Source organism: Falco naumanni, unplaced genomic scaffold, assembly GCF_017639655.2.
Source record: "Falco naumanni isolate bFalNau1 unplaced genomic scaffold, bFalNau1.pat scaffold_152_arrow_pat_ctg1, whole genome shotgun sequence".
In the NCBI taxonomy this organism is placed as follows: Eukaryota; Metazoa; Chordata; class Aves; order Falconiformes; family Falconidae; genus Falco; species Falco naumanni.
In genome coordinates, this window is record NW_024427375.1 from 40,258 (window position 1) to 48,776 (window position 8,519).

The window sequence follows — 8,519 nt, forward strand, 5'->3', positions numbered from 1 at the left end:
TGTGCCCCTTGCAGGGAATATTTAGAAGCTTTGCCCTAGTGCAGCACTGTGAAATGTGCAGTTGGATCTCAAGCCCCACGGGGAAGTGGCTGGCCTCCACGTTTTTTTGCAGTTGCCTCCATAATTTGCTTAGCCGAACTCTTCTGGATCAGGTGATTTACAGAGCTCATCAGCACTGTGCAACTTGCAAAGCCAGCAGTTAAGAAGTGGTTTGAAATTTGTTTTGTTTAAGCTCAAAATGAACTTTCTTAGTTATTCATGCAAATAAAGCCATGGCTCTTGAGTGCTGGAAGGAAGCACATGGTGGGGGGGCTCAGTCACCTAAAATTCTTTTTTTTTGTTGTTTTTTTCTGGATATGGAAATGTACTGGGTTTCGTCTGATTTCTTCCAAAACCCATTTCTAAGCCACTTTTGCAGGGAGAAGCAAAATCCTAAATGCTGATCACTCCTTCACCTTGCCGTGTCCTACATCGTGTAAAACTGGATCTCTGTGTTGATGTGGTTGGATGAGAATCACATTCAAAACCAATCTCAAAACCTGGGGACGTTCTGTGGGCAAAAAAATGAATGCCAGAAAGCAGCAGAAGTTAGGGACCTGGGACCAGTTCTGTGCTGTTGGGCCACCCACACCCCTATTTCTTTGAATGCCGAGTTGTAATCCCTCCATGACGTGCCAAGGTGTTAACCCGACTGAGATCCGAATTCTCACTCCACAGAACCAGGTGTGGCTTTGGGACTGAGGACAAGGAGGCTGCGGCCCCTCCATGCCCTGGTCCATGTGCTCTGGGACATGCTGTGGTGGGAGCATCACACGGTCCCAGCCCGGGGTACCCAGGCCTTGGGCAGCGGCTGGGTGCTCCTGGAAGCCCCAGCTGCTAGCGAGGAGCAGGACATACTCTCTTTTTTCTTTCTTTTTCTCTCGGCTGTCCTGAATGGTCTGTATTTTACTCTGCTCCTCCTCCTTTCAGGAGAGCGCTCTCTGAGGTTCACCTGGAAGGAGAGAGCGTAAAACTCCCAGGGTTTCCTAAAGTTCCAGCATCAATGTAGGGGCAGAAGAAAGGATAGCTTCCGCAGACCTTCCAGGAGAGGCTGAGGGCCTGCTGCAGAAGGGAAAGAATGGCCCCTAATTTTTTTTGATGATAGTGGCCATGGGACATGCCTCACCCATGATTATGGACAAAACTTGTCCCTTGGAAATCTTTGTCATTTCCTAAGAGCTCTGATGGTTTAGAATGTCAAGTTTTTAATGAAAATTAAGCCACATATGATGCAAGATGGAAAAATCTTCTGAACAGTGAGCACCCAGTACTGCCTCTTTTCGGGTGTCTGTGCAATAGAAGTACACAGCCCTCTGATGCGTGCCTGAGCTGTGAAGTGTAACTCATCTCTGCTGTCAGCTGGGCTTCGGCTGGATCCACTTAAAACCCACTGAATTCAGCAAAAGCTCCCTAGCTCTTCCTTTCTGGCTTTGGACGTGATCAAACATCCCCGTGCCACGGTTGCAAGCCCAAAGTCAGGGATCACTGAAAAGGCTGTTCCAGGAGGGTTTTTTCCGAGTTGTGATCTAGTCACACGTGGGCTGCTCTTTGCAATAAGAAGTTGGTTTGGACATTCTGGAATGACTAAGCAGCAGACTTTTATAAAAAAAGAAACCAACTGGTAATAAGCCCAGGCAGTAGCTCGGCATTGGATTGGGCAGTGATGTCTCCAGAGATGTGGGCTCCTCCTCCTTGCCCAGCCGAAGCACTGCTCCACTGACGGAGCCGGTGGCTGAGCACCCAGAGCATCTCCACTGAAACGCAGATTCTGATTCTCCATCTCGAGTCTCAGAGAAAAGGCTTTGTACTGAGATGATCTAAAGTTTACATGTGAAATCAGTTGTGGATTGATTGAAGGGCCATGATCATTCTGTGCCCAGGATGCCTCTGTGGTTTCATGCTGTTCATGGACTTTCTAGGAAAACTCGATACTTTCCCTGAGCCACTGCCCCCTCTCCCTGCATCACCACTCGGCCACTTCTCTGCTTCCTTTTGAATAAATAAACCCACAAGAAACACACCGGCAGAAATGCGGTTGTGTAATAGGAGATTCATCCTACTTAATCTGATTTCATTAACAAGGCCTTTTCAGCTGAAGGCAGCTATTGTGTTTTTGCTTCTTGTCACTGTGCTGCTGGCTGTTGTCTGCATCTGGTGACTTCGGTCCCATTTGGGGCTGTGCAGTGGGTCAGTCGGTGCATGTCCTTTCTGTGCCCCACCCCCGCCTCCCTGCCGGAGTAATTGCTGGCGGTGGGCAATGGTCACTGCTGCTGGGCACAGAGAAACTATCTGCTGTGTCTGCAGGTGGTTTTCCTCCCTGTCTTTATTCAAATAGCACTTGGTAAGCAGGGCATGGGAGGTGTCTTCTGGCAGAGCTGGTGTCCGCTCCAGACCAAGCTGCAGGCTGGTGTCCTGCCTCTGCAGAACAGCCACCCCCTCACCCAGTGTGGTTGTACCACTGGTTTTCCGTTGTGGAAAGCAAGTGTCAGAGCTGAAGTGATATCAGGCTTTGTGGGCAGTAATCAAAGGCAGTGTGGATGTGATGTCCCCGTGTGTTAGGTAAGGTGAGACACAGTTCCTGCTCATTTCTAAGGAAGCATCAGGTTTGCCTGCAGTGAGGTGGGCTGAGTTGTCATGTGCTCAGTCTGGTTGCCCCAAAACAGGAGATGCCTTAAGGGTCCTGCCTAGAGAAACTGCATTAGAGTGCAATGCATCATGTTGTAGTGCCCAGTTTCATCCTTTCTTTTCCTGACATGACAATGCCCTACTTTCATATATTGAAAACTGGGGGAATGTTCATGGAGTTCATGGGAGATTTTACAGGCTGAATTTTCAGAATAAATGCTCTGTCTGGATGCACACTGATCAGTGAGAAAGAGTTGGGGCTGGTTTGGGGGCAGGTGAGAGGGCTCCTCACAGGTAGAGACAGCTCTTCAGCACCAACGGCACTGCCCATTGCCAAGGAAGCAAGCTGTGCCATCCATGGAAAAAGCAACTCCAGTCACAACTCACTCCTCCCTGAGCTTCTCCATTACCTCTCATTCACACTGAAAAGAGATAAACAACAAGCACCGGTCTGTCCTAACAGGAGAGTCACACCAGGAATCACGGGATAACTGGGGACTTAACTGATATTTGTCTCACCTTCCCAGGCTTTCCTCGCACCCTGCCGTGTCGCCTCACTAACACCTCCTTGGTTCCCATGACTTTCAACCTTCGCATCCCTGGCGATGGCTCAGGACAGCGCAGCGTCACCAGTTTTGCTCAGATATCAGACAACACTTGCCCGTCCTGGAGAAAGGGAGCCCAACATCACATCAAGCCAACTGAATTCACCATAACGCCCTGCAAGGGGACCATCCGCTCCCAAGGAGCCCTGGGTATCCAGGTATGGCACGAGCCCGGCCATACGTGCTTCAACAGTGGAGCTGAAGCTTCGCTGGTGCGCAGGAGGGCTGTAGTGCTGCTGGCTTTGGGCATAACGCAACTAAGAGATCGGTGTTCGTGTTAGGTTTTTGTGAGCTGGGGTACTCTGGGGCGGAGCACCGTTTTGTTTCCAAAGTTGTAAGCCAAGGATCATGTACCCTACGGTCAAGCACAGAAGCCATGCGTGTGTGTCTGAGCTGCTTAGAGCAATTTGATTTAAAGCGGGCCGAGGAAGGATGAGGGCAGAAGGTGACTGTTAAAAGGAAGATGTCATTGCATAAAGCCGTTTGCTATTCTTCCCGCTCTTATCTTTCCTCTCGTGTTGAGCAGAATGGTTGCATCCACTGCAGCGAGGACTGGAAAAGCTCCAGCAGCCGTGAGCTGCACAGCTGCTGCTGGGCCACGTTTTGCCCTCAGCTTCCCACTGTAAAACTGGACTCATTCTGTGAAAGTCAACAGATTTCCTCTGGATTTATGCTGTTGTAGTCGAGAGTAAAAATTGGTCCCAGTGGCAAGTAGAACATTAATTGTGCTTTAATTTAGCTTACATATGCCCTGGTGTGCAAGGCGTACTTAATAAATCGGATATCGCCAGAAGAGTTTTGTTACTCGGAAAGACAGTGGTCTACACGTGGACCAGCAGAAGAACTAAGGCAAAATATCGCTCCCTTTCCTGACCGTGGGTGAGAGCCAGAGGACACCACGCGTGGCTGATGGCTTCTGGCAGTGATTAAGTATTTGACGCTCTTCTCCTCTACCAGGTCACCCTGTGTTCCAACACGGTGAGGCGATACGAGCTGGCGCTGGTGGTGGACGTGGGTGGTGTTGGCCAGGAGGTGTTGGCGCTGCCTCTCACAGCCAGGTACCGGCGCTTTCCTTGCAGCTGGCCACCTTTCCCCGCGTACCCATGCCCAGTGCGCTGCCTGGCGTGGGGTGTCCTGGCTTCAGCTCCAAATGAGAAATGTTGCTTAACGAGCTAGTTCTGCCCAGCTCGCTGTGAGCACAGCCGTGCTTTGAAAGCAGCCCATGATGAGATGTGCTCAGTGCTCAGGGCCATGTCTCTGTCTTATTTTTATTTTATATTTTTTTAAGGGAGCAGTGATTATATTCACTATTGGCCTGTTGTCTGGACTTGAGGAGTAACGAATCTCCAAAGGGCTGCTCCTGCTTCTCCCTGCAAGCGGTGGGCTTGTGCTGGGTTGGCCCAAAATGCAGCATTTGTTTGGAAGGCGGCGAGCAGCCTGCTGAAAGCTGGGGTCTGGCTCAGTTAGTGAAGGCGTGTGCAAATGGGAAAGGGGCTTGCGGCAGGAGTGGTGAGGGGAAACTAGTCCTTGGTGTGGCAGGTGAGCTCAGGTTTCGCTGGTTCTCTTGAGCATGAACGTTCCCAGACTTAAGCCAAAAGCTGCTCTTGCTGCAGCCACATTCAATGGCGTTGCGCCGCAGCGGGTGCCAGTTTAATGACGAGAGGGACGCAGTTCGCTGGCGCTGTTCCCTCTCCCCGGCAGAGTCACCCACTGGGTGCCTGGGCTGCAATTTTGTAAAACGAGTGGGAATGGGAAGAGTCAGCGTGTGGGCTGGTGGGTGGAGGACCCAGGCAGCTGCAGGAGCTGGGAGAGGCTGGTCACCCAGTGCGAGAGGCAGGCGGTGCTGGTGCCCTCCATCGCGGGGGCAAGCGGCTGAGGTTTCAGGCAGGGCGAGAGCGGTACGGGAGAGGAGGGAGTTGCTTTTACTGAGATGCTGGAGTCTTGTTTTCCTTGAGCTTTGGGGAGCGCTGGTCCCCAGCGGGAAGGCTCCCGCAGAGCTCGTGCCTTGCTGGGACTGTGGGAGGGTCCTTGCCGGCCTCCTGGGGCAAAGGAGGGGCAGAGCTTGATGAGAGAGCACTGGGGCAGGGCACTGGGCAGCCTCTGCCACGGGAGTCTGGGGCTGCCCCTCCTTTACAAGAGGCTGTTGAGTAAAAAGAAGTTAGAGGTGATCGATTGCCGTAGAGGTAGGAAATGTCTATCTGGCAGAGACAAATGCGTTGTGTCTGTTTCATGCTGTTTGGGGAGTAAACAACTTCTACATTCTCTCAGTGTCTCTAATTCCCTTTGGTCATCTCTTCACCCGGATGTGTCGTTCCTCTGCTGCACGTGCTCAGCCCTGTTCTGACATTTGGATGGTGCTGTCTGAAGTTCCCTTACGAGTGGATGCTGACCCTTGTGAACGACAGCGATCTTCCAGGCTGCTGTGGAGTCCTTCCTCAGGCTTGGCGTCGTGTTCGCCTCCTGCCCTCAAATGTCGTTATTGAGGAGTTTATTAGGAAAAAAACGGGGTTTGGATAAGACCTTGCTGTTTTATATTCAAACCTACAGTTTTGGAGAGAACGGGAAGCTACCTGAATATGAACTTCAGGAGCGGTTTGAACTCTTCAGGAAGCAGTTTCGGTTCTAGTCTTTGGGGTGCTTTCATGCAGGAGAACTTTGAGGGTTGTGAAAAGCTGCTGCAAGGAGGCCAGCAGCACCGGAGTGGGTGTTTGTGGGTGCAGCAGCTTTTGGACCCTGCGAGGATGCTAATTAGGCCTATATAAATCTTGCACCTTGTGTTGCGCCTTTCTGCTTTCTCTTAGGGATTTTTAAAAATGTGGGTGAATTGCCGTTGTGGTAGATGTTAAGGAGCTTGAAGTTTCCTCAGAGGTCACTCTGAAGTTGTCTTTGATTCTGTCCCTTATAGAGCACAAGGAAGATGCTGCTGTGTGGTACTCCAGCCCTGTGCCGTGTGGGATTATCCAGCCTCACAGCTCGGTGGAGATCCCGTTTACGCTGGAAGCCCAGGCGATAGGAAGGCAGGACACTATGGCTAGTGTCTCAGTGTTTGGGAATGAAAGATCCCCGCTGGTGAGTGCTAGGCGAGATGCGTGCCTTTGTGTGACTCATCTTGGTGGGCATAAAGTGTACAGGGGTTCTGCCAGGGAAAAGGAGAATGTCATAATATGTGGCTGGTGCGGACACGGAAAGAAGGGATTCATGGCATAAGTAGCAGCTAATGCCTAGAGAAGGGTGGTGTCCTCTTAGGTGGAAATCTAAGTGTCTGAGATGGTGTTTAATTACGGACGTGTGAGGCGGGATAACAAGCCCAGTCTGAAACCCAGAGCAATTCCTGGGTCTCTCTCTCTCGTGCGTTACGAGATGAGCAGCAACTGCTGCTTCATTAGAACTCTTGTTCAGGAGCTCACGGGGACATCGCTGAATGCCGCTAAAAGCAGGAGCGGTGTAAGAGACCGTGCTGAAATGATGATTTCTGTAAAGCTGGATTTAAGCTTTCCTGAAAGTCAGGTCCATCCCGCCTGAGAAATAACCATCGTATCTCTTTGCCAAAAGCCCCAGCCAAAGACGCATGAGACTCCACACTGCTTGCATCTGGGGCACAGGCTTTTTTCTCTTTTTTTTTTTTTTTTTTTTTTTCCCTACTAAGCTTGAAAAGGGGTGAGGCAAAGCATTCCTGGACTAAAGGCTCCTACAAGACATTTGCATTCAGGCATATACAGCAGCAACAACAAAGTGTAGGCAAGAGAATGTTGTATGTGGTGTCCTGGCTTCCACTGGCTGAAATCGAGAACAAATATAGTTAATTAAACTTTAATTTAAAAGGATACTAACTTTTGAAGCAGCTGTTTTAAAATGTCTTGTCCTCTCTCTGAGCACGGAAGGGGATATCAGAGGATTCCCAAGAACCTGAAGCTTTCTGTAACAGAAAGGAAGGCTGACATTTTGAAAACAATTGCAGGGATATAAACTTTTTATAAACCGAATTGAAACGATGATGCCAAATCCCTTGGATGCCACTGATCATCTCAACCCTGGCTGCTGGGGATGTGCATGTAAACCAGTCAACAGCAAGGCCAGGCAATGCAGGCTTTGCAGGGAAGTCTCAAGTCTGACAAAACAGTTGCTTGCAAACAGAAGGCATGCTTCCCCGAAAGAGGAGGGTTTCTCCCCACTGGAATAACCAGTTGTTTAAATGTCAGCTGGATTTTGAACTACAGGTACCTTGAAAAGCTTTTACCCTTGGGCTAACAATTTATAAATTGAAAGCTGACCTTACCTTAATGTTTTCTATTTGGACGTGAGCGTGTCAATGTTTTGCCCAAAGGGCGAGCATTTCAGCTGGAGAAGCGTAGCTGTCCCTAAAGAAAGGACTAGCTGTGTTGCATTTTCTATAGGTCTGTCTTCTGGTTGCAGTGCAGTTCCAGCAGTTCCCTGGTAGCTGACGCACCCAAAGCTTTCTGGGCTGGCAGAAGAGCTGGCTGTCTTGTTACGTGTCCTGCGCTGGTGGCAGATCCTACCCGTACGGCTGCAAGTCTGACCTTGGGAATGGCTGCGTGTTCCAATAGAACTTCAAAGCTCGTTCTTGCCTTAGGCTGCGGTGCCCAGTGTCGATGCCTGGTCTTTACCACCGTTTCAGGCGGAACGTGGTACAGACCTTTCATCCAGGTTGTGCAGAGTCCCTCCACAGCTCTGTTGTCGGGTATTTTGTTTGCAGGTGACCACGTGCCAGCTCCAGTATGGCGTGTGGCATCTGCATGAAGGAGCTGGTAAATCCCAGCGCTGGCGTTACTGGTGGCAGAGCTGCCATCGCTTCTTGCTGCCTTTCCCTGTGCCATGTTGCCTGTAAGGCTGTTGAATGGCATTTTCCTTGTCCCTTTTAGAACCCTGTAGATGAAGGGGTTGGGGTTTTTGAAGCCCTCTCCTTGGTGGTGAGGATGCGTGGTGTTAGTACACAGGCTGACAGAAGGCAGCTCTCCTGGGCATCCTCCAGATGTTGTTGCGCTCATCTCCAAAGGGCTCTGCCCTGCCTTTGCTGCTGCTGTCCCGCTGTCACCGGGAAGCTGAGCTGGCTGGCGAGGCGCAGCTCTTCCCTGCAGCTCCTCCTTCCTGGGAGCTTTGGGCAGCATCGCCCAGACATGCATCATCGTGCATGGCTTCAGTTCCTTATTTTGGAGGCCCCAGCCTTGGTAGGTGAGTTTTTTGGCTCTTAGTTGCACGCAGCAGTGCCCTGTCAAGGGATGAGCATTTCTG

At 50.7% G+C, this 8,519-nt stretch overlaps 1 pseudogene; it reads left to right on the top strand.

Moving 5' to 3' along the window:
• The window catches only part of LOC121082021, a 44,745-nt pseudogene extending 38,959 nt beyond the window's left edge, over positions 1-5,786 (top strand).
• Positions 5,787-8,519: the final 2,733 nt, after the last annotated feature.